At 38.4% G+C, this 25513-nt stretch overlaps 1 long non-coding RNA gene across 1 annotated transcript in view; it reads right to left on the minus strand.

Moving 5' to 3' along the window:
• LOC309646993 overlaps window positions 1–25513 on the minus strand; it is a 202257-nt gene that overhangs the window by 80942 nt on the left and 95802 nt on the right. Inside the window, exon 2 of the long non-coding RNA XR_014255721.1 lies at window positions 3853–3910. This is a non-coding gene — a long non-coding RNA (uncharacterized lncRNA). The remainder of the gene's footprint in view (window positions 1–3852; window positions 3911–25513) is intronic.

Here is a 25513-nt window from a genome sequence, read left to right on the forward strand (position 1 = left end):
TATTTTACTCAGAGTAAATGCCAGAGCTCCTCAGCAAGTCCTACAGGGTCACGGTGATCTCCTAATGGATTCTTAAACACTCTGGGCTTTTGCCTTTGGTCTTCCTCTGTCAGAAGTACTCTTCCCAGCTCCCTTCTGGCCTAATCTTCTCTGCCCCCATCAAGCCCCTTTGCTCAAGCCCCTCTCCCACTTAAATTAGGCTCACATTACCACTCTGTTTACTACTGTAAACTGCTGCACATCCCACCCTTTGATGTCACTTACCCTGATCCATGTATTCATTCCAACACGACATGCAGTCTACACATGTATCGTGATTATTGATAATGAAGTGTCTACCTCCGCTGCTAGGATATAAATCCTGAAAGGAAGGGATTGTGTCTGTTTGGCTCACTGGTCTATCCTGAGCACTTACAACAGTGCCTGGCACAGTAGGTGGTCAGGATTTATCTACTGACAAGATGAACAAACGAGTGAATAGATGGCAAGTTGTTGTTAAAGTTGCTGTTGTTGAAAGATGATGACAAGAATATAGTGATCGTCTAGGGGTCTGGACTACATATTCCAAAGAAATAGTATAATTTTGGAAATACTCTGTTTCCCTTTCTTGAACCCTTTTGCCCACAGCAACTATTTAGATCCCAAATATAAGCTATATATTAAAAATAACCAATATCATTTAACATATTGAACTGGGTTTATGGAAAGATGAAGTGTAGTTATGTAACTAGAGAATTAACGTAGGAGGTGACTATCGTAGAAAAGGCCCCTTTAGGCCCTGACTGACTTTGGTGTCTCATTATGCTTTAATTACAACTGGTGATTTGTGGTTGGAGACGGATCCCACACATCACGGGAACTTAAACTACTGTGATTTTCCATTATGCAGAGAATTTTTGTGCAGGAGGGAGAAGAGAACTGAGCATGGAGAATGTTTTCCACTTTGGGAATAGGGATGAAGACCCAACTCCAGGGAGGGAAACGCACGCTGAGGAGAAAGTGAGTCTCGAATGTGGTGGTTGCGTTGCCTTCCAATACATACCAAAGGAACTGGCCTGGTCAGAATTGCAAAGTGGTCCAATGCAGGAGAAAGTGCCTTTGGCATGAAGAAAGGGAAAGTGGGGCATTGGGCTAGAGTACGGGTCTTCTAGAAAGGGGGACTGGCTTCAAATACTGACTAGGTTATGTAGCACACGTATGAACAGGGGAGGGGCACTGATTTACTCTCCGTGAGCCTCAGATTCCCCATCTATACAAGGATATATTTCGGATAGCATTGTGGGGCTTAACTGACATAGCATGTGCAGTGCGCTCAGCCTATGTAAGAACAGATGTTAGGGTTTATTTTCCTTCTTTATCAGCAAAATGAGGTAACTGGACAATCTCTCTTCTTTTCACAGGTATTTATCATGCTGCTATGCTTTATAAAACATGCTCATATCCATTATCTCATAAAATCCTTGTAATTTATGAGAAACCTACTATTGCCCTCATGTTTCGGACTATGAAATCGAGGGACAGAGAGATATAGGGATTTATCCAAAGTTATCAAGCCATAGCTTGATAGAACCAGCTTTACAACCCTTTATATTATATCATATCTCTATTAACAGTGATTATTTTCCTAAAATCAATATATTCAGATCTTACTTTCTAGTTGCTCACTGAGGAAACAACCAGATTCCCAAGGATTTACCATTTAAAGAGTTGATACCAGTGGGTAGAAGGAACATAAGGATTTGGATAAGTAGGTATAACCGCCCCAAATAGTCATATTCCTGATTCAAATACAACAGACGTCTAAGATATATTAGAGAAAAACTATTTCCCACCCCTTGTTCCTAACCATGGCCAAGGGCAGTTTTAGAGATAAACGCCTAAGAAATCCAATAATTGGCCTTTTATATATCCAGAACATTACTGAAATAGACATTGCTTAATTTATGCTTCAAACTCTACATGCTGAAAGAGCATGGATTCTGACGTCATAATGCTGAAATCCTGGCTTAAATCCCATCTAGTTCTGCGGCTGCGTGACTCTGAGAAGGCACTCAACCTCTCCTAGTTACAGTTCCTTCATTTGTAAACCAGAAATAACACTACTTACTATGAGAATTAAATTCCGAGGGAAAAAAAGTATATATATATTCCTTAGCATGGTACCTGCATATAGTAAACACTCAATACAATTAGCTATTGTTTGCATTAATATTAGCAAAAAAGGATATCTAGCAGTGAAAATTTCTATTCTATGAATCAGCAATCACCATTTTTCCAACAGTAAAGAACTACCAAAACCAAAACAACAACAACAAACCCAGGAATAAAAGAAATAAAGCCCTCTAAAGTTAGAAGACTGACCAAGCAAACTTTTTAAGGTATGACCAAGAGCTCTTGTTTCCCCTACAATTGATGTGGAAAAACCTTTAAGAGAAAATGGAATTTGCAGAGTGATAGAATTACAACAGGAAACCTGATGAACTCAACTGAATTGAAAGAGAGACATTTTTCCAAAACTGAAGATGCTGTTGCTAATTAGTAATTCACCTTGGTGGTGAACTTATCCAGGAACTTGAGTTAAAGAAACATATAAATTAATTTTTGCTTGATGGGATGTGGGCAAAGTACAGAACATGTACAGAGGTTTTAGAAAGCAATTTGGCAAAACTAATGCTATCCAATAAAATTAATTTCTCAGAGAATTATTTACAAGAGTAAATAAATGAAATGCCTCACAGCAATATTAGGAAGTACATTTTGTTAGCTTACTTTTTTAAATTTTATTAAATTTTAAAACAGACTTTCAGAATTCAGAAGTGTCAAGTTATTCTGTAGATATTAAAATTAAATGTAGAAAAATTTTCAATGGCATTGCAAAATGTTTGTATTTGAATACTAAATAGGAACAAAATTAGGTTTCTACCTGGATTGTATAAAATCTCAACTATATAAAGGTACTCAGGAAAAAGCCATGGCAGTAGTTAGTTCTGAGAATTGATTGTGGCAGATATTTTATTTTATTTTATTATTTTACTTTATTTCATTTTATTTTATGTTAACTTCTACAAGGAGAGTGTATGCCATTTACAAGCAGAAATAAAATACTATCTCAAAATCTCTAGAGGATGAAAAATGAGAGGACAAATTACATTTTTCTCCCCATGAAATTAAAGGTAACCTCAATTTCACTGGTTTGGTACTTTGTAATCTAACTTTACCAACCTCAAACCATCCACTGAAGTTGTAAGTCTTAGTTCCATGATGGTAGCAAAATTTCTCTGCCCCTGTCTGACTTCTACATGAAAAAAGAAACAAGCTGTTCACATCTGTCTTGTCTTTTAATAATTGTATTTTACATTATAGCTATCTGTCAAAAACTCTTAAACTTGTAGCTGTGGATCTGTAAGTTCCCCATGACCTGTCTCTGGAAAGGCTGATGTAATTAGAAACGCTCTATCATCAATCATTCAACTAATGCGCGCCCTCTTGCTCCCGCGCTCTCTCTGTCTCTATTTCTCCCTCCCTCCCTGCCCCTCTCTGACGTCAATTATTCTGAATATTTTAAACAAAAGATTAGACCAACCCTACCTCCTCTCAGCTATAGCGCTGTCATTGTCACTAATGGAATTTAAAATTTTCCCTTTGAAGGAAGTTTCCTGGGGAGACTTCTTTGCAATTGCCAGTTAAAGGGAAGCTAGTTCTTATACTCTCAGTGGAATTAGCAATAAATTATAACAAATGTGGTTAAAAGTAGCCCATTTGGAACACAGTGACTTTTCTGACATTTGATGGGGTCTGTAGTTGTTTTTTCCTCCTCAGATCAGGACTAGTACATTCCAAAGTGTTACTTACATGCTGAAGTGTTCTGTGAGAGAGCTTTTCTCTTCTCTCCTACCCCAGCAGGGAATTTCTGCAGGAAACAGAAAGATTAACAAGAGTTGAATATTGTTTCTGTGTATTTGCCTTTATTTTCTTATGCATGAAGATGGCACTTCGAGCATGTTCACCCTCTCCCCTATTTAGCCTGCTTGCCTGACCTCAGAGGAGCGCTTTGTCCCAGGGATTAGCATGGAGAGAATTTCAGAGCTGCTCTGCCCACCTGCCTGTCTGGAAATTCACAGACAGTTCCTCCCTTAGCTCTCCCCAGACCCTCACCTGTGCACAAACCTTACCTCACCTTCTTATGTGATAACTGACTGTATATGGGGCTTTCTCCTAAACTGTTCCCTGAGAATATCTGTAGTCCAGAAAAATGTCTCATTTTTCTTTGAGTAGATGACAAAAAAATTGTCTTATAATGTTTAGATTAATGGAAACTTAGTAACTCTATTTGTTTTAAATGAAATCAAATCCGAGCCCCCAATGACCAAGGCAGTGGCTAATTCAATCTATCATATTGTGGGGACCACCTGTCTTTCCTGGGAGCTAAGTCCATCCACACACCTCAAACAGGAAAAGGGCGCGGTCTTGAGTCACCATGGGCACCATCACTGCCTTGGCTCTGTCTACCACACTGCACTGTAATTAAGTCCTTAGCTCTCCGAGTGCTGGTGCAGACCCTCAGCACAGCTCTCAGAGGCCTCCGGCCTTCATGTCAAGTCTTTGCTGATATCCAGGAGTCACCCCACAGTGGAGGGGCAGTGGGCAAGAGGGGCACAGATCTGTACAGTTCCTAAACCTCTAACCTGCCAGCATTTCCATTACCTCCCCTCTCTCCCTCCCATGAAACGGCTCCTCAATAAGGTTCTCTTCTCCCCCCCTTGATAAGCCATCAACTCCCAAATATGAATGTGTTTTTTGGCCCTGCAACATTTCTTTTCAGCCTTGAAACACAAAAGCATTGACCTGCTGGCTGAAAGCTTTTTCGCAAAGTTTATCTTGTATTTAACTTCACAACACTTGAACTGGGTAAAGTGATCCACTTTTGAGAGATAAGGAAACTGACAGAGAGTTGAGGTGACTTGACAAATATAGATGTCTTGGACTGAACTGGCAATAGGGTCCAAGCATCCCCTTTAACCCTCAGTCTTCCTCTACTACATAGGCTGACTGAATGTCCTGGTCTGTGTGGGATCGCAGAACAGTCCCAGGAAAACCAGTGTAATTTGTTCTCTCTACTACTACATATACCGTGGTTCCTATCTTGGAGACCCCAAAGTCAGAGAGTTTGTATGGTACTTGAAGTATTTTAAAAGTTTAACAAAATCATTTTTACTCATGTTTTATGCATTAACTTCGTGTTTGAGTCATTATTTCTACTTCTCCCCCATTTTCTTTTACCTCCTTCTACTCTTCTTTTTAATTTGACATTGAATTTGGTATCTTCCCATGTGTTTCTTACTGCACCATCTTTAGCAAGAAGGGCCTCCCTGTTTCTGATTCCACTGTCCCTTTTAACACTTCTTTAAGAGATATTTGGCGATCATGGAAGTTGAAGTTAGACAATCATGGATTCAAATTCAGTCACTATCAATTCTAAATAGTGTTGCCTTGAGTAAGCCATTTAAACTCTTGTATTTTAACTTCATTAGGTAACAATAATCCACATTCCATCCATCTCATATAGCCATTTTAAGGTTCAAGTTTGGTGTTCTAAATAAAAGTAATTAAAAATCTTTAAGTATGAATATACTTGCCATGGAGTAATGTTTTTCTGCCTAAAGAGAGAGGACGGTGACCCTGTTTTTTGTGGAGTCTTGCTACTAGGAATAACCATATCTGTTGAAAGAATGCATTTCTGAATTGGGATTATTTTGATCAATCAATCACTGATTTATTATAGATGGTACAGGGGACCTTTCAATAGTCTTCTACTGTGCATTTCCACTTAAAGTTTCCTGGGAGATATCCTAACATGATCATTTGGCTCTTGGTATAAATTACTCCTGACTTAATTGGTTCTTGCAGAATCATCAAAAACTTGTCTGAGTGACTTTGTGGGTCTCAACGGTCTTTCTCCCAACTTGGAGAGGTAGGCCTGGATCACCCAGGGAATTGTTCAGTGATAAATCACCCACTTCAATTTCTACCATTGTTGAGTTGCTGCAGTGTCCAGAGAGCTAATTAGAAGAGAGGGAAGAGCCTGGCTGATTGTCTCAGGCACAATAAAATTGTAATGTAGCCCTAAAGGAGAGGATAGGTAAGGTTTCTAATTAAGGTCACTCCCTGCCTTGAGCAGGAACCAATGGGTACCTGATCTTCTCAGGAAATCCCTGGAATGTCATGTGTGAAAGGAAGAAGTAGAGGGGGAAGATGATGAAATCCAGAAATCTATTGGAAAATTTGGCTGTCTACAGAGATAGCCTGAAGTGAAAAAAAAGATGAAAAGGAACAGGAAGAAATGTAAAGTTCTTAAGTTTAGCCTGAAGAAAAAAAAGTTAACCATAACAAAAAATGTCTCTGGTCAGAAAAGAAGAGTCTTAACTTCCCTTCATCAGTCTCCTACACTGCTACCTACCTACTACTTACCAATTATCTCATTGCCTAGGGCCAGGACATCTGTGGGACAGAGCTTATCACTAAGCAGAGTGTTGATGCATTGGAAATCACATTCTTTCTAAAGGGACTGAGGCAAGATCTGTAGGGGTAGACACAGCCAGTTCACTTTTTCTACATGTTTCTACATACCTATAAGGTGAGTGGAGTATTAGACCAGAGTCTGTCTATCCATCCTTCCACTCATGTGCCTGAGTATGCCTGAGGTTTAGCTACAGTAGGAAAGGGAAACCTAGCTTAGATCTTCAAACTAACTTAAAGATGTGCTCCAATCCAGTTCATATCAGAGCTCTCTGTTTTGGAATTTCTTTGGTTAAGATATTAATAAAGTATTTCTTTAACTCTCATTCTGCTGTTATTCTTTTATATTTATAGACAAAGAATGTCAGAGTAGGTGAAAACATATGAACAAACAATATGTTGTCTATAAGAAACTTACTTCAAATGTAACAATATAGGAAGGCTGAAAGTAACAAAACAAGGAAGGACACAGTATGAAAATATTACATTAAGGAAAGCAGGAGTAGATGCTAAATATCTATTATTAAATATCAAATAAATATAAATATCAAATAAACTAGACATCAGAGCAAAGGAAATCACCAGAGGCAGAGAGGGATATTATATAATAATAAAAGAGTCAAACTTCCACGGGACATAGCAATCCTAAGGGTGATGCACCAAATCTCATAACTGTAAAATATGTGAAGTTAAAGCAGATTAAACTGAAAGGAGATACAGGCACATCCAGTTACATTTGGAGATTTCAACATTTGTTTTTGAATAATTGATAGAACAAGTAGACAAGAAGTCAACAAGAATACAGAAGAACTTATAAACACCATCAACCAACAAGATCTACATTACATTTATAAAACACTTCACACAACAGCAGAAAACACATTATTTTCAAGTGCACATGGGACACAAATATCTGGATAAACCATATCTTGGGACATAAAGCAAATCCTGACAAATTAAAAGGAATTGAAATCACACAGAAAGTATTCTCTGACCATATTGGAATCAAACTAGAAATTAATCACAGAAACACAAAAGAGAAATACCAAACCACTGGAGACTAAATAACACAATTCTAAATATTTCAAGAGTTGAAAAGGAAGTCTCAATGCCTTAAGAGATTTTTAAAATTCGCTGAACTGAATGAAAATAAAAATTAAAAACTTTGACAACTTAAATGAAATGAACTAATTTATTGAAAAACAGAAACTGCCATAATGAAATAAAAAATTTGAATAGCCTTATAGTTATTAAGGATATCATAGTTGTAATTACAAAATCTCCCCAAAAGAAACTTTCAGACCTAGATAATTTCACTGGAGAATTTTAGGAAACATTTATGAAAAATAACACCAATATTACAAATCACTGACAGAAATAGATAAATTGGACTTCATCAACATTAGAAATGTTTGCTCTATGAAAGACCCTGTAAAGAGCAGAGGAAGATGAGCTACAGAGTGGGAGAAAATATTTGAAAATCACATATTTGAAGAAGACTAATATCTAGAATTTATAAAGAACTCTCAAATCTCAGGTTTGTTTTTTTTTTTTTAAAAAGGTACATGAAAAAAATCTATTAATCCAAATAGAAAATAGGTTCAGAACATGAACAGAAATTTCACCAAAGTGGATATACAGTGGATAAATAAGCACATGAAAAGATTTTCAATATCATTAGTCATTAGGGAAATGCAAATTAAAACCATAATCAGATATCACAACACACCTATCAGAAAGGCTAAAATAAAAATTAGTGACCATATCAAATGCTTTCACAGTCATAAAGACTGTGGAAAAGCTGGATCACTCATACATGGCTGGTGAGAATTTAACAGAGCCCAGCCTCTCTGGAAAACATTTTGGCACGCTCCTTAAGAATTTATATTCATGCTAAAACTTGTACACAACTGCTTTTAGCAACTTACTTTGTAACAGCCCGAAACTGGGAACAACCCAGATGTCCTTGCACAGTTAAACTGTAGTACATCCATACCATGCAGTACTATTCAGCAATAAAGAGGAGGAATAACGCATAATAAATGAAATGCAACAACCTGCATGAAGCTCCACAGAAGGATGTTGAGTGAAAAAAGCCAGTCTTAAGAGGTTACACACTTTATGATTCTATTTATAGAACATTCTTCAAATGAAAGAACTGTATAAATGGAAAACAGATTAATGGTTGCCAAGGAGAGGGTGGGGATGGAGGAAAGTAGGTATGGCTGAAACAAGGCATCATGAGGGATCACTGTGGTGATGGAAATGTTATATATCTTGACTATATTGATGTCAATAACCCAGTTGTGATATTGTACCGTGCGGCTGAACCACACTGACTTCCTTGTCAGCTCCATCTTTGGCCTGCCGTCCTACCCCTTCCCTTTCTGTATGACTGAGCTTTAGCCTACGCACAAGGAATGTGTCCAAGCCAAGTAAGTTCCCTATCACCTTTTACCCTTGCCTTCATGTGATACGAAAACCAGAAGAATGCCTTTTGCATACAGGTTATTTATTTCAAACACTGTGTTAATACAGTGGTGGGACTACTGAGGAGAATGTCTAAATTTTATATTGCACTTTACCCTTACAATGGATTTTCATAAATGTATTGCTCAGATCACATATTCATTTGTTCATTCATTTATTCAATACAGATTTATAATTTTTTACTATATGAGCAATTGCTGTGATTGGATAAAAGAAAAAATAAAATGATATGGTTCCAATAGTTTGTATTTTTACAGTCAGACTATTAAACGCATTATTTCTCCCACCACATTATTAAACATTATTATCTAAAACAATACTTTTTTCTCTCTCAAACTTTCTCTAGGTCAGGAACTCAGACAAGGCACAGCATGTATGGCTTATATCGCCCCGTAATATATAGAATTTCATCTGGGAAGACTCAAAGGCTAGAGCATGAGTCATCTAAAGGTGTTCTCGCTCATACAACTGGTGATCGATTCTGGCTCTTAGCTCATACCTGGAACCCCTATTTTTGGCCTCTCCATGCGGTCTCTTTCTGTGGCCTAGTTTTGGCTTCCTTACAACATGGAGTCTGGGCTCTGAGAGAGCAGCATTCCCAGAGTCCTGGGCCCCCAAAAAGAACACAACTTCTAGTGTATTCTGTTGGTAAATCAGTCACATGGCCCAGATTCAAAGGGAAGGGAACCATACCCATCTGTTTAGCGGCGATCACCAAAGAATTTTGAGGTCACATTTTAAAACTTCCACAGTCATCCCTCTGGCCACACATTATTTACTTTCCTCCCAAATGCAAAAGAAACCCTCTCCCTACCAAGAACATCAAAGTCCCATCTCATAACAGCACCAGGTTTAAGTTCAAGGTAGGATCTCATCCTACAAATCAAGTCCAGGACAGATGAAGCTCCTCAGGTACCGATTATCAAAGCATTTTAGAGCTGTATTTAAAATGTCCTGGGTGAGCTGTGTTCACCCAGGGAACGCACGCGGATGAGAAACTCCACGTTTCAAGGAACAGACATGTAGGGTTGAAATGATGTGGATGTTATGTGCATCATTATATCACTATGGAAGGTATTTCACTACAACAGATCTTAGTTATGGGAAAGATGTAGCTAAATATGAGACAATGTTCATTGAAAATGGGGTTCACAAGATATGCAAAAGTTTTCAGGCCTCTTTCATTGAAGCATTCACATTTTTGGAATATGTTGTACAGAGGAGAGTCATTTAATATTTAAAGGAGCTATTAAACATTTATATCTCAGGAAAGGATTTTTTAAATCTCCAAACTAAGAATGGGTTTTATGAATGATACAGAATTACAATTTTTTGTTGGACTAGGTGGCACATCCATCATGGCTGGACTGATCCTCTCCGAGCAGCACTCTTAAAAATATCCATGTCTCCAGAGGTTACATGGGTTACACACAGGGTTAACATTTGATTTTAATGAAGCAGGACCATATTTGATTTCAACCTGTGGACCAGTGGTTCTACAGAAACTGCCCTTCACATCATCAACAACTCCTTTAGATTTCAGCCCAAGCTCCTCATACCCAGAGATTTCCCTGACAGGTCTAACAGAAAAGGAAAGCCATAATTTCACATAATGTTATTGTGTCAATTTCACATATCATTGTGACACTGATAATAGAAATGGCATAATAACCATAATATACAAGCATGATTTTATTATTGCTGCATGTTATACTAGGCGTTAATATAGAAGGAGCCTAGGAAGACGGAATCCAGATTGTAAAATGCCTTGACTGGGTATGATATGAAACAAATACAGTGAATTTCTCAGTTCATCTGTGGTCCAGCAAAAGAATATGTTGGTGATCTCTTTGGATGAGGGTCCAAAGAGCTCTTGGGAAGGCCAGTGATTGATTAAATGAGACCTACATTAGGATTAAAGGTTTAATACAAGCAGCTATCCAAGTTCCCTCCTATATCCTATCACAGTAAGAAGTGGATAAGTAAGAATATTACCCTGAGAGGAGAGCAGTTTTGAGTACTCACCTTCATCTACGTGTAAGAGTAGGGTCTGAGATAGAAAAAGACAATTTGAGTAAGGTATGTGGCACCTACATTGTCTACCTGCCAAACACAAAGAAATCTATCCCACGTTCCTAGAGGATGATGGTCTCTCATACTGAATTCAATGACTCACAAGTGGTCATGCATATCAGCTTATCTGGGACAGGGCTAGTTTGTATCTGCTGTCCTACTGTGATCATTAATATCTCTTTTCTATCTTAAAAGTCCAGTTTGGATGATATTATGGACTGAATGTTTCTGTTCCCCCCAAAAGTCCTATGTTGAAATCTGGACCCCCAAAGTGATGGTATTAGAAGATGGGGCCTTTGGGAGGTGATGAGAGTAAAGCCCTATGAATGAGACTAGTGCCCTTGTAAGAAAAGATGGGAGAGAGCTCCCTTCCTGTCTTTGATCTCTGCCATCTGAGGATATAAGGAAAAGATGGCATCTGCAAACCAGAAAGTGGACCCTCACCAAAACCTGACCATGCTGGCACCAGGACCCCTGGCTTCCAGCTTCCAGATCTGTAAGAGATACATTTCTATTTTTTGGTGTTCCCCCACCCCCAGTTCATGGTAGTTTGTTATAGCAGCCCAAGCTGACTCAGACAGATGGTAAATGTTATGGTCATCTCACTGAGTAGGATCCCTAGAATCGTATTTTTAAATTTTGGCAGAGTTGTTTTCTTTTCTTCGCAAAGGGAGCTGTAAGGACCGTATCCAATCCTTCCTTGGTTTTCTCAAATATCCTTACTCTTTTGTTATTAAAGATTATAATATTTACTAAGTTTGATAAAGAGGTTTAAAGTCTACTTGGTCATAGCACCTTGAGGCCAGGGGTTGTGTTTTAGTGACTTCTGTAAACATAGCACTTGTTATTGTGCTTGTCTGAGTTGAAAATCAATAAATCATTGTTCGGTGAATGGGTTTTGCTCTTCACTCTTTTCGAGGGTACAATATAGTCTCGGGAAATAAATGGCTGTGCTATGTATAGTCATTTGATCGGGTACTAAATGTGCTCCTTTGGATCCGAACATTCACAGCCAGGAGTAACAAGTTCTCTTTAAGAAAGGGACATAGTCTCTCTCATAGAGAAATGTGAATCCAGCGTTTTATCGCTTCACTCACGGCAGAGGCAGCCCGTGCCTGAGATCTTCCTTGCCATGGTTTATTAACGCAGTCACATCTGAAAGTTTGAGTATTTTAATTTTGCTTGATCTGAATGCTACTTTTTACACTGTTGATTATAACAGTGGATCACTCTGAATGTTACGTCGGCTTAGCTGAATCAGCTTTGAGTGGGTTTCACTCCTGTTTGCTCAACAGCAATCACCTTTCCCAGAGAGAGAACTCCTTCCTTCTCCTGCACTGACAAGGCTGTGGGCTCTCATTTGAGGCCTGGCCTCATGCATCTCTCCACTCAGCCTCTCCAGGTAAGGCTTAGTTCTCTAAAATAGAAGAAATTTGGTGGCACGCAAAGAAAGCAATCTTTGATGTCAGGCTTGAGGAATTCAAGTGCCGCCTCCAAGTGACAAGTTACTTTACCTCTCAGTTCCCTGGGTTCCTCATCTCTAATTGGAGATAATTATGCTGACATCACCCTACATCTGGGAGGATTCTCAGACTATCTAGTACATCATGCTACCCCCTACCAGAGGCTATCCCCCTGGAATGACATTTAATCAGAATCGCTTGTAAAAAGTGTCATTTATTGACTCAACATCACAATAGCATTGCCCATGAAGCTGGAATAGAAATTAAAAGTGGCTCTTGCCTTTGGGATCTTGACACTTTTTTATTCCTGTGCTTCTTCATCCTGGTAACATTTTAAAAAAAATTATTCAAATATGTCTACCTCTTACACTAAATTATAAATTTCTATTGAGGCTGAGAGTTCTCAATTCTTTAGCTTTGGATTTCCTTATAACTTAGGAACCATATAATTATGATGCAAACTAGGATACTTTAGTGAAGAAGAGGGGGAGATATTAATAATTACTCCAGGATAAGTCAAAAACCAGCACTGTCCTAACTAAATTGATAAGGTCACCCTACATATAAGCCCTTCCACAAACATAGTCACATAGGAAACAGCTAATAAATTACTAACAAGTTAAAAATTTACAGATCAATGCCTCACAAATCAAAAGTAGCATTTCCAAATTCAGACTTGTGTGCCACTGACCTATTTCTAATTTCATATTCCCCATATACAAGACTGGCATAAAGAACTGACCTTCCAAAACAGATCCATCAGTGCATCTTCGGCTTTCTTCCTCTCTTAATAACTATATCCCCAGGGCTGCCAAGCTTGTTTGACCCTCTGTCCTAAATACCCTTAAAATCTGCTTCCCTTTTATCTTCTTCACTGACACAGCTTGAGCCCAATTCCAGTTATGAATATCATGAAAGCTTTCGAAGGGATGTTCTTACTTCTATCTACTCTTTTCCTGCTCATTCAAAAGCGCACGCACACACACACTATTCTTGTTTAATTAACTATAATGAATTAATTAAAATTAATAATTTAATTTAAGGTAATTAAATTAATTCAAATATGATCATTTGACATCCATATTTTAAAAACCTTTGATATTCCCCCATTAACTGTATTATAAAACTCAATCCCAAAATCGTTACAGTTGCTGATCTGACCTCAATAGCAATTGAATCCCCAGTCTATTTCCTACTCCCTGTACACTATTGCAATTCCTCCTAATATCTCATGCTTCCCTGAATAGTGATTTTTTTAAACCATCACAGTCTTTTCTATCTTCCTGGAATCGCTTTCCTGTCTTCTTCACTTGAAGAATTCCTAATTTTTATTCCAGCTACAATTCATTTGGTGCCTACTCTGTGAAAACATTCTGCCCCCCTTAGGAAGAATGGGGAATCACTTCCTTAAAGATTCCAAAGCACTTTATCCCTATTTCTATGAGCAGGGTGATTGTTTTAAATACTTGTATCTGTATTGGAGTGTGAGGGTTTTTTTTATTAACCTCTGTATTTCCAGGTTTTTTTGGAAACGTCTTACAGGCATTGAAATCTGTGTATGAAGAAAAAGAAAATAAGAAAAGTAAAGAAAGAGTAGGTTAGTTCATGGTTTCTATAGATCTTTTCAAAATCCTGACACTCAGAATTGTTAATGTTGCTGCTGATGAACAATGGTGTTATTATTATCTTTTTTTAGCACTAGTATTATGGACAGTAACATGGGCAAACTCCATCCGTTGAACACTGATTGTGGTCCAAGCACTATGCTAGTACATACTTGTTGAGTGCCTTCTGTGCCTATCACTATGGTAGGTGAGGGGATGATATCAACAATTATAATAATACCATTTACAGATAATTTACTATGTGCTAAGTATACTGTTCTAAATTAAGTGTTTTATAATTAGTTGATTTTTTTAGAGAAGACAAATAGGTTAAACAAATTACCCAGAGTGATACAACTACTAAGAGGTGAAACCAGGAATCAGTCCTGGGAAGTCTGAATCTAGTGTCTGTGTTCTTAACAACTCTGTTTTCCTGAAGCAGGTCTAACTAAGTCCCATTTCACATGAAGCTGTCATACAAGTGAGGGAAAAAGAAATAGATGGTGTAAATAAATAAGTAAATAAGACAAGCATTACTGAAAATTTAATAATTCAGAGAGCAAAAAGTTATTTGCACAGAATGACACAAGATGACAGAACACAGAGTAATGGGCAGTGAAGGCTGAGGCACATGGGCTGCAGTGGAGCTGGGACCAAAAGTGGGGTGGGCTACTCACCCACTGAAGGAAAGAGCAGGCCACAGGTCTCTGAGGCTTTTGTGACCATGACAGGCTTCAGGACCAGGGAGAAAGCCTGAGTGTCTCAAACACAGTAAGCAAGCTGGGGGGTCTCAGAAACAAGTCTGGAGTGGAGGCAAGAGAAAGGAGACTTGCCTTGGTGAGTGGTTTTTACTCCAAGTGCAATGGAGAGACAGTACTTGGTTTAAAGAAGGGTAACCGGATTAACATTTTGAAAGTGTTCTGGCCAGAGAGACCAGTTAAGACTCATCGCAGAGGTCCGGGATTACAATGATGGTGGTTTGAACGGAGGATGTAGCAGTATGAATGGAGGTAATTATATGGATGATATTTAGAGCTTCACATCTTGTGTTCACCATAACTTTATGAGAAAGCATGATTTTGTCCATATTAGCTATGAGGGAACAGAGGCTCAGAGCGATTTAGCATTTTAACCAAGGAAAATCCGTAATCAATATCTGTTATACGAGCCGAGTAGGGGTTTGAACCTAGGTCATCTGTCTGTTTCCAAAGCCCATGCTTTGTCATTTTGACATTTCTGGGAAAAGACAAGACTCTCCAGGGGTTTAGAAGACTCCAAGGCTGCTATGGCTGATGATAACACTGACAATGGAAACTTGGGGTTCAAAGCAGTGAACAAAGACGGCAGAAAATTTAGACACAGCTCAACAAATCCCTGATAGAGGAAGCACAGTTCGTATGGTGGTGATTGTAGGCGGGCTACAGTTGTCATGATAATGATGTGGCCAGGCCTGGTGTGGTGCTTCCTGTGCCTGGGAACTGGAATGACCTTAGTGATGGCAGACATGGGGCAGGGGGACTGTGGAGAAGCTGGACAAGCGTGTGAGACCCAGACGTCAGACCTGGCAGAAATGGGAAAACGGGGTCTTAAACGAGAAAATCTCATGGATTATAACCACAGCACTAAAAAAGGCTTTGGGGTCATTTTTAAAACACAGGATAATGAGTCCAGTCATCATCAGGGAACTTAGTATTGAGGTTCAGCTACTCAGTACCAATAACCACAAATAGCCACCAATAACCAGTATCTGCAGTAAAGTCTTGTAGGTACCATGGTAGGAGTATTCTTTTGGGTTTCAACATGGAGGGGGGAGTTTCTCCTACAATCCCAAGTAATTTTCAGGCACCAGTTGGATGTCCTCCAATTCAACTTGATTCTGACACAATCTACCTGGAGACTGCATAAGATTCTGCACGTTGAGGGCTCAGTCTTGACTTCTCCCCTACATACTTGAGGCACCAATCGAAAGCCCAGGGTGTTGCCTATGCTTCTGACTAGCTGGCTATAAATCAGAGGTTCCTACAATTCCCTGCTTGGGTTTGATTAATTTGCCAGAGTAGCTCACAGAATTCAGAGAAACATTTTACTTACTAGATTATCAGCATATTGTAAAAGGATGTAATTCAGGAAAATCCAGGTGGAAGAGATGTGTAGAGCAAGGTTTGTGGGAAAGAGGGTAGAGGTTCTATGCCCTCTCAGAGTTCCTCATTCCCCCCAAATCTCCACATGTTCACCAACCCGGAAGCTCTCCAAACCCAGTCCTTTGGGGGTTTTTATAAGGCTTCATTATATAAGCTTGACTGATTTAATCATTGGTCATTGGTAATCGATTTGATCACCAAGCCCTTCTCTCCTCCCTGAGGTCAGGGGGTGGTATTGAAAGTTCCAACCCTCTAAGCACATGGATGGTTCCCCTGGCAACCAATCCTCACCCTTAGGTGTGGTCCAAAAGTTACGTAATTAACACAACAGGAGATACCTTTATGGCTTTCTTCAGTTTGGAAATGTCCAGGGTTTTCAGAGTTCTGTGCAGGAAATGGGATCAAAGACCAAATGTATATTTCTTATTGTAAATCACAGTATCGCAGGTATGTAGAGGATAATGCAGGGGCACACAGAAAGAGGGATTAACCCAAATTTATGGGTTCAATAACAACAAAATCTAATGAAGTTATTAATTAATATTAAATGAGGGGCTTCCCTGGTGGTGCAGTGGTTGAGAATCTGCCTGCCAATGCAGGGGACACGGGTTCAAGCCCTGGTCTGGGAAGATCCCACATGCCGCGGAGCAACTGGGCCCGTGAGCCACAATTACTGAGCCTGCGCGTCTGGAGCCTGTGCTCTGCAACAAGAGAGGCCGCGATAGTGAGAGGCGCGGCGTGTGCACCGCGATGAAGAGTGGCCCCCGCTTGCCACAACTAGAGAAAGCCCTCGCACAGAAACGAAGACCCAACACAGCCAAAAATAAATAAATTAAAAAAAAAAATTAAATGAGTGTTAACATGAAAGGAAGGGGAATTTACATGTTCCAAAGTCCACACCATTTCACATATACTGTCTCAACTGCACTTCCCCAGAGGTGTGTCCCTTGATTATCCATGTTCTATGGAAAAGAAGACTGAGACGTAGAGAAGTACCTCATCCAAGGTCACCCCTGGGGAGTTGAACTCCAGCCTATTTGAACCTCACAGCCAGTACCTTTAACACTCTGCCAGCAACTCCCTGTGGCTGAAATCCAGAGAAGCAAGGGCTCTCTCTGAAAAGGCAACACTGAAGGTCACGGCAAATGACATATTGTAGTGGTGTTTTCAGGCACACTTAGAAGTTTTGCCTTCTGTTCATTGACAGACTTTGAGCTGGGAAATCACATAACATGTTTTGTTTTGTTTTTCCAGCTTTCTCTGAGATTGACTCAAGGCCTGAAATAACATCCAGAGAAGACTACATGAGTAGTTTTGGTTTCGGAGAGTTGAGGAAGAGGTGAAGAAAGAGGTAAAGAATCAGGAACAGGCTTCCCTGATCTCTAATTGACAATGGATTTGAAGATAATTTGGTCAGTATTCAGTTTGGTAGAAGCCTCGATTCTTAATCTTAGGAGACATATTTTTCTCTCCTTGAGGCTTACTTTACTTACCTGAAAAATGAGGCTGATGCAATACATGATGACTCATTTCCCTTTAAATCACTAATTCCTTTATATAACAAAGGCAAAACATCAATAATTTAGAGCCCAGTGATTTCATGAGTAGATAAGATATGGTATGCTTTACTTTAAAAATTCATATTGCAACCATAATTAATACTGTAAAGCATGTCTTCAGATAAAATATTCAATCTCCTCATCCCAGTGATCCAAATCTACCACTCTTATTATGTTTCACAATGGCAGAAACATCCATCTAGTTGTCCAATTCCAAGCCTTGCCAAATATCACCACATTTGATTAATGTTCAAACCATGAAGAGTCTATTTCCTCCATGCATATATCCCTGTATTAAAAGACTTATCATTTCTTACTTGAGTTACTATAATATCATCTACATCTGGTCTCTGCCTCTCACCTGGATCTGCCCAATTCTCCCTCCACACATTTTTCAAACTAATAATTTCAAACAAATATCCAATAGCATCTCACCTCTGTTGAAAATCCTTCGATGACTCCCTATAGGTTTCTTGTAAAAAATACTCCCCCTCCCTGTCTTAATGTGGGAAGCCCTTCATAATTTGTAGGATTTGGTCTGCACTACATCAAGTTACATGTTCTGCCACGCTCTACCTTGCCCATAACATTCCACCCAGAAGAAGTAACTAAGAATTCCCTGAAAGCAGCATAACCATACATCTATGCCTTCCAAATAATCATCCCTTTTGCCTAAAATATGCTTTCTTTCTCCCCTTTAACTTTCCCATCAACAGCCCTGACATTTCTACTTATTTACCTAGATTCAGCCCAAATATTTTCTTCTTTTTCAAACCTCCACGTCCTCAATTCCCCCACTCCAAGACCTCTGGGCCCCTCTTTTATGTCTGTGACATTTCAGTGCTCTCACTTAACACTTCTACCACAGAAGTTACCGCAATGTGATATGTTAGCCCTAAAGTAAACTTCATAATTTTTGCTAAGAAAATGACTTACTCATCTCTGTATCTTTGGTCACTAGAACTGTGCTTGGCACATAGTAGGTCCATAAAAATGTTTTGAATGAATGAGTTACTGAGTTTAAGCTCTCCTCATCAGTAAAGAAGGTCCATGAAATACATTCAAGTAATAATAGCTTGTTAGTTGAAATCACAATATGCACATGAAAATCATGGTGGCAAGTAATGCATTACCTATTTTTTTCATTCAAATTTCCATAATTCTAACAGATGTTCTCTCCAGTTACATCTTAATGAACAACATAATTCTGTGCTTTGTATAGTTGCCTCATAGGAAAGCACTGTATTCATGAAGTCAATGATGTCCCAATAAATAATGGATAGCGATATCATTGCCTGAAGAAACAAATAATTTAGGTTTGGTTAGCTGTGAAATTTTTTTATTTCTGTAAAGGCTGTAATAGTTATGATAACCAAAGAATTTAACAAACATAATACAAGTTCTCCAACTATAATTACCATTGTACTGCTTTATCATATACAAAAATGCTCATCTAAACACCTGGAGTGTAAAAATATGACTCTTGGCTATGAAAACCACTGCCTGGAATTTCTTTCAGCTCTCTTATATTTCCATTTATTTTAAGTCATCAAGCCAATCCATGTCAACAGATTGAAAAGGATGCTATTTAATTTCGTGTGCAATCACAACATTTTTACCTATGCAAAGTAAGATAATAAGGATAATTGGGTCTTATGCCTGAAGGCTCAAAGCAATTCTCTGTGAGTGGCAGGAAGGACATTCTCCCATCCCTCATCTCTACCTGGATATACAGTGCAGCATGGAAGGTTTGCAACATTTCAAGGAAGAAGGGAACTCCAACCTCATTCTGTAATAAAATGGGCATGTGGATATCAATGGGTCGTCTTAAAATGTTTTTGGCATATTTTGCAACTTTGTGTATAAGATATTCTCTCTACATACTAATATAAGAAGAAGGGAGTTAGTTTCTGCTGTATGACAAAGTGAATCAGCTATACGTATACATATATCCCCATATCTCCTCCTTCTTGCTTCTCCCTCCCACCCTCCCTATCCCACCCCTCTAGGTGTACACAAGGCACCGAGCTGATCTCCCTGTGCTATGCGGTTGCTTCCCACTAGCTATCTATTTTACATTTGGTAGTGTATATATGTCCATGCCACTCTCTCACTTCGTCCCAGCTTACCCTTCCCCCTCCCCATGTCCTCAAGTCCATTCTCTACGTCTGCGTCTTTATTCCTGTCCTGCCAAGCAATTATACTCCAATAAAGATGTTAAAAAGAAAAAAAAAAGAAGAGGGGAGAACAAAATTAATGGACATTTCTCTGATAAGTACTGTATAGGTATTTTAATCCACACAATTTTATGTGGTGGCTACTTATATTTCTATTACTCAGATGAAGAAACGATGCCTTAACAAGTTATCTAAGTTCTCTTATCTCCTTTTTTAAGAAGTTACAAGAAGAGTAGATACAATACTAACCTTTTCATGTAAAAGGTGATTTTGTTTTGTTTTGTTTTCCCCCAGTGTTCAAATATATTTCTTATCAGGTGTAAGAAGGACTGCCTCAGACAGGACTGGAATATTCCACATAGGCATTTTGGGACATGAAGTTGGGATACCTCAAATTTGTGGTCTCATTTTTTTTTAACACATATTTATTTAGGAATCATACAGCAGGTACTAGGCTGGATGGACAAGGTAGATGGTTTCTTTAACCTCAAAAGGATAATACAGCATATCTTTGTGGTATAATACTTGCTAGGGTAGAGAGAAGATAGAGCACACATAGGACACAATGTAGACTGGGAAACATGAATTACTGAAATGAAGTTAGAAGACACAATTTGAAGGGACATCGCAGAGGAAAGGTAAAAGTGAGATGACAAGCCCCAAATAGATCACAGGTTAAACGTATTGATTCAGGTTGGGAGACAAGGTATAAAAACTGTGTGTGTTGGGTAAAGATTGTTGGGTGTGAATGAGAGGTAGGATATAGAGAAACAGAAAATGATAGGAATGTGTGTGGGAAAACAAAACAGAGATTTCTTGGAGAAATACAAATTTAGGCTCCTGCAAAAGTTTTCTACCCCAGGCCAGTCCAGGCTCTTTACATGTAGTTGTGCATAGATAATGGAACCAGAGTAGGAGACACAACAAAGAGTACTGCTGGCGAAATACAAGGGTGAAAATTTCTGAAACTAGTGGAATAAAGAATTCATAACTTTTAATTTATTTTTCTTGTCATAAATCAGTAATAGTACAACAATGGTTACTCCATTTATTGGACAGTTACTATGTACTAGTCTCTGTTCTCTACCAATATTTTTCTCATCTAATCCTTCCAAGCAAGTCTCTTCAGAAGATATTATTATCCCATTCTATAGATCAGGAAATGAGGCTTGAAACGTTTAGGGGAATTTCCCTAAAGTCATAATAGTAGGAGATGGAAGAGCCAGCATTAAAATATTTGTCTAATATTAATTTATTTAACAAATTTTTGTGTGTGTGAAGCCAACTGAACTTCACAAGCATATTCTCCTTTAATCCTCCCAACAAAACTCTGAGAAGTGATTCGTTGTCTCATCTTATAGATAAGGTAATTTTGGCTAAGAATTGTCAGAATCTTTGTCTAAGATTACAAAGATAGTAAGAACCAACATTTAATCTGAATTAATTCAAAGAATATATGTTGAGTGACTATTATACGCCATACGTTAGGTGCTGAATCAAGAATGTTGAACAAAGTAGACATGGTATTTGCTGTTTTGGATCCAACAGACCAGTTTGTGGACAGAAATAGTGAAAGGATCAAGATGTTCTAAGAGGCAAAATCAGTTCATAGAGAACCCTTAGCCAATTTAAGGATTCTGGATCTTATCCTTAAGTGCAATGGAAAGACATTGCCTTATTTTAAGCAGATGATTTATATCTTTAGAAGACCCCACTGACTGTGGAGAGAGAAGAGGCTTTATAAGACGATGTAGAAGGTTTTGAATGGGAACCAAGAAAGGAATTTTAATAGCTTGAATCTAGAGAGTGGGAGTGAACATGGATAGGAGTGGGGCCAATACTGGGAGCAGAATTTTTAGGACTTACTGGGCTTTAGATACATACAGGATAAAGGGGAATGAGGGCTCCATGGTGACTCTAAACCTTCCACTGATGTAATTTAAATAAACAACCAAACTAGTACTCAGTCCAGGTAGACTAAGTGATTATTTCCTGATGAGACTGACTTTAAGTGAATAATTACCATCTGTGGACCCGATGACCTTAATTCAGCTGAACACAACACACAGGAGCTGCTGTTCTCCACTGGTCATGGCCAAAAAGGCACCGTGATCCCAGGAAAATGAACAAATTGGAAATTTAGTCACTTGCAAATTTCACAGCTCCAATGGAAGAGTGCTGATCTGATTTTCTGAGATGTCAATATGTTTCACTAACTATGAAACAGTTGAGTTTTTAAGACGTCTTCATTAAGATAAGTCAAGGTGCTGATATACCGTAATGCAGATTGCAAGGATTTCTTGCAAGTCCCTAGGAGATAAGACAATGTTTGCACGGGTGGTGATTTGGCAGAGTGCCAAGCCATACTACAGCAAGGGCTCCATTAGCATTTCTTCTTGAAACCATATTTTCTGCGTTGACTATCTGGCAGTTTTGGATTGCCTCAGGCTGGTAATTGGCAACTGAGCTGTTAGACCAGATGGCATTTATTTATTTATTTATTTTATAAAGGAAGGAGGAAAAAAGCATGATGCAAATTGCAAAGTCCATTTTTAGTTATAGAACAGAAAAAAATAAAGGAGAAAAGAAATTGATTTTAAGCAGTTCCAGATGTTACATGCTTTTTTATTTGCAAAGTCACAGCTAAAAGGAAAGTGCCATTAAAAACAGACAACAAAAAAAAAACAGAGAGAAAGAAAATAAAAAAAGAATCTACAGAATAATGTGCAGTTGGATTCATTTGTTAGTTTGTATTTACAGTGAATAAGGCCATATTTTTAAGGATAGAGAAAAAAAATCATACAATTTACATATGAATAATTACTTCCACACTGTGTCTAGATGAGGAACAGCTTCAGCTGCTGAAAGTTCCAGCGTTGCATCTTCATCACCAAAGCCCTCTCCAGCCCACCTTGCTTATTCCAGGAGTCCATCTGTGAGGTTCTATTGTGTTTTGCCTTCTTCATCTGTTTTCTTTTGTCCAAAGCAAGACTTTAATTAGCATCCATTAACAGAGTGCCAAGAGCATCTTCCCTCAGCCTTTAATCTCACTTTAGACGGAGAGGAAACAAAGGGAAATTATAATTCCTGTGATAAATTGTGTCTTGTCCTGAAACTATATGCCAAGATTTTCCAAACCTTAAATTCTAATGTATCAGGTCTCTTCACTGGGCCCCTGAAGTCTAGATTAGTAATATTCTAAGGAAATCAGCACAAATGATTGTAGTGAACAGGTTTCAGGTCGGTTGGTTAAGTTGGAATTCTTGTCATATCTTATCTGGGTTACATGTCATCTTTGTTGGATCCACGCCATCCAGAGACCTCATTTGGTTCTTGAGAGACAAATTACTAGGACAATTCTTAGTCTTCCTGGAGCGGAACCTCAGACATGGTATTTCCAATAAGCTACCACACGTCGCTAATGCTGATGGTCTGCCACAATCTGAGGAACAGGGCTCTAACCTACCATTACAGGTCTGTCTGTATTAGCAATCGGTGTTCAAGGACATGTCAGCTACGCAACTCTGGAGAGGTTATTTTTCCTCTCCTGGTCTCAGTTTCTTTGTCAGCAAATGGATATATGCTATTGTAGGGCTGAAACCATACAAATCAGGAAAAATGACTGTATTCTTACTCTACTCTGCCATTTACAATCTATGAGACTTTGAAGTACTTACCTAACATAGCTAAGCTAATGTTTCTTTATTTCTAAATGTGATTACTCTACTGGGAAGTTATGAGAATTAAATTACACATTTAGGTAAATATAATATGCCTAATAGAGTGCCTGAAATTTAAGGGGTACTAAATAAATAACAGATACTTCTGCCATCCTGTTTTCCTTCTCTCGGCAAATCAATTTTGTCCATGCTCATGATTAGGAAACAGCATAAGTGTAATTGCTTTATAAAAAATAGACTTGAAAACTAAACTTTTCACTATTAAATGCTTTCTATTTGTTGGGCACCATTCTAGGCACAGAAAGTAGAAAAATGAACAAAACAGATGGGGTTCCGCAGACATAGGAAAGAAAGACAAGACACATGGATATACAGGTGACATAATTAAAACAAGATATCTGATCTTGCCCTTGTTTCCCCAAACCAAATTCTGCATCATAAAGTCTGGAAGTCAGTATAGAACAGAAACAGATTCCTTAGATAAGAAAATAAAATGGAGGAACATAAGCTGGTAATCATAAGGTTTTCTTTGTTAACGTGGAACATGGTAGAACCCATGAATGCTACCAGAGGAAAGGCTCCTCTGCTCTAGTGAGCGTTAATGTGGTGGAAACGACTCGGATACCTTCATCCCTCTGCCTCCCATAAGCTGATGCAAGAGCACTGACTTTATTATGCTGAGAACCCAGCCCTCTTCAGCTCCTGCACTCAAACTCAACTCAAGGCTTTTTTTTTTTTTTTTTTTTTTTTTGCAATTTGTAGCAGGAAGAATGAGGAGGAGTAATGTGTAGAGAAGACAATCATATGAAATGACAATCTAGCAGAAGAAGGAAACTGAGGCTCTGAATCTGCATAAGTTTTGGTTAGAACATTAAGCCTCACGCGAGGTAGAGAATGGAGTTTCAGCTGATCTTATCTAGAGCTTAAAAGACAGGAAGTGGAGGTGATCCATGGCTTAGACGCAGTAATTTGGTGATTACTGTTCATGACGGTGATCTTGAGGTATCACGAGAAGGTGACAGAATGTGCAGATAATTTTATTAAGAATACCCAGGACTGCTTGATATATTTCTGGAATACTTACATCACAAATGTTCAAAATGAGACCAAATAAAAAAAACTATTCTCAAGCAATTGACTTTTAGTAGATAGGTAATACTGATTGATTCTTGATCATAATTACGGTCTTCTGAAAAGACTGGAGATAGCTATGACCCCTAGTCCACATACAGAACACTTTGGAGGAAGAAGTGAGAAATGTGTTCAGTCTTTAGTACTGCCACTTAGTGTGTGGTGCTTGAAATCCCTGATAATCCCAATGCTGTGTATTATATCAGGTTTGTGTTAAGACTGAACAGGAAAATGTTCTAGAAAGAGGCCTCCCAAACTCCCAAAATAAAATGAAACAAAATGTTTGGGAAACTGTTAGATTCATAGTAATTACATATTTCACTGGCAAACAAGATAACTACATGAAAGAAAAATTCCTGATGTAGAAATTAAACACAAGAACTCTGTACACTACTAAATTTTTTGTTTGTTCTTAGGCCTTAAAAGAAAAGAAAACAATCTGGCTAATTAGAGAATACTAAAGATGTGGTAAAAATAGCCAAGTCCAAAATTGGCCTCAGGTCATGTGGTCCTTGAAAGATAAAACTTGATCCAGATGATCGTGAATAAATGAAAATAAAACATTTTGTGAAATAAATAAGAAAAATGGCAAATCCCATTTCCAGCTATTTTTTAAAAAATCACAGCATAATCAAGGGGTGGCAAAAAAGAAAAGAATAGAAATTTAGATGTTAACTCA

Source organism: Balaenoptera physalus, assembly GCF_965194825.1.
Source record: "Balaenoptera physalus genome assembly, chromosome: 17".
Classification (NCBI taxonomy): domain Eukaryota; kingdom Metazoa; phylum Chordata; class Mammalia; order Artiodactyla; family Balaenopteridae; genus Balaenoptera; species Balaenoptera physalus.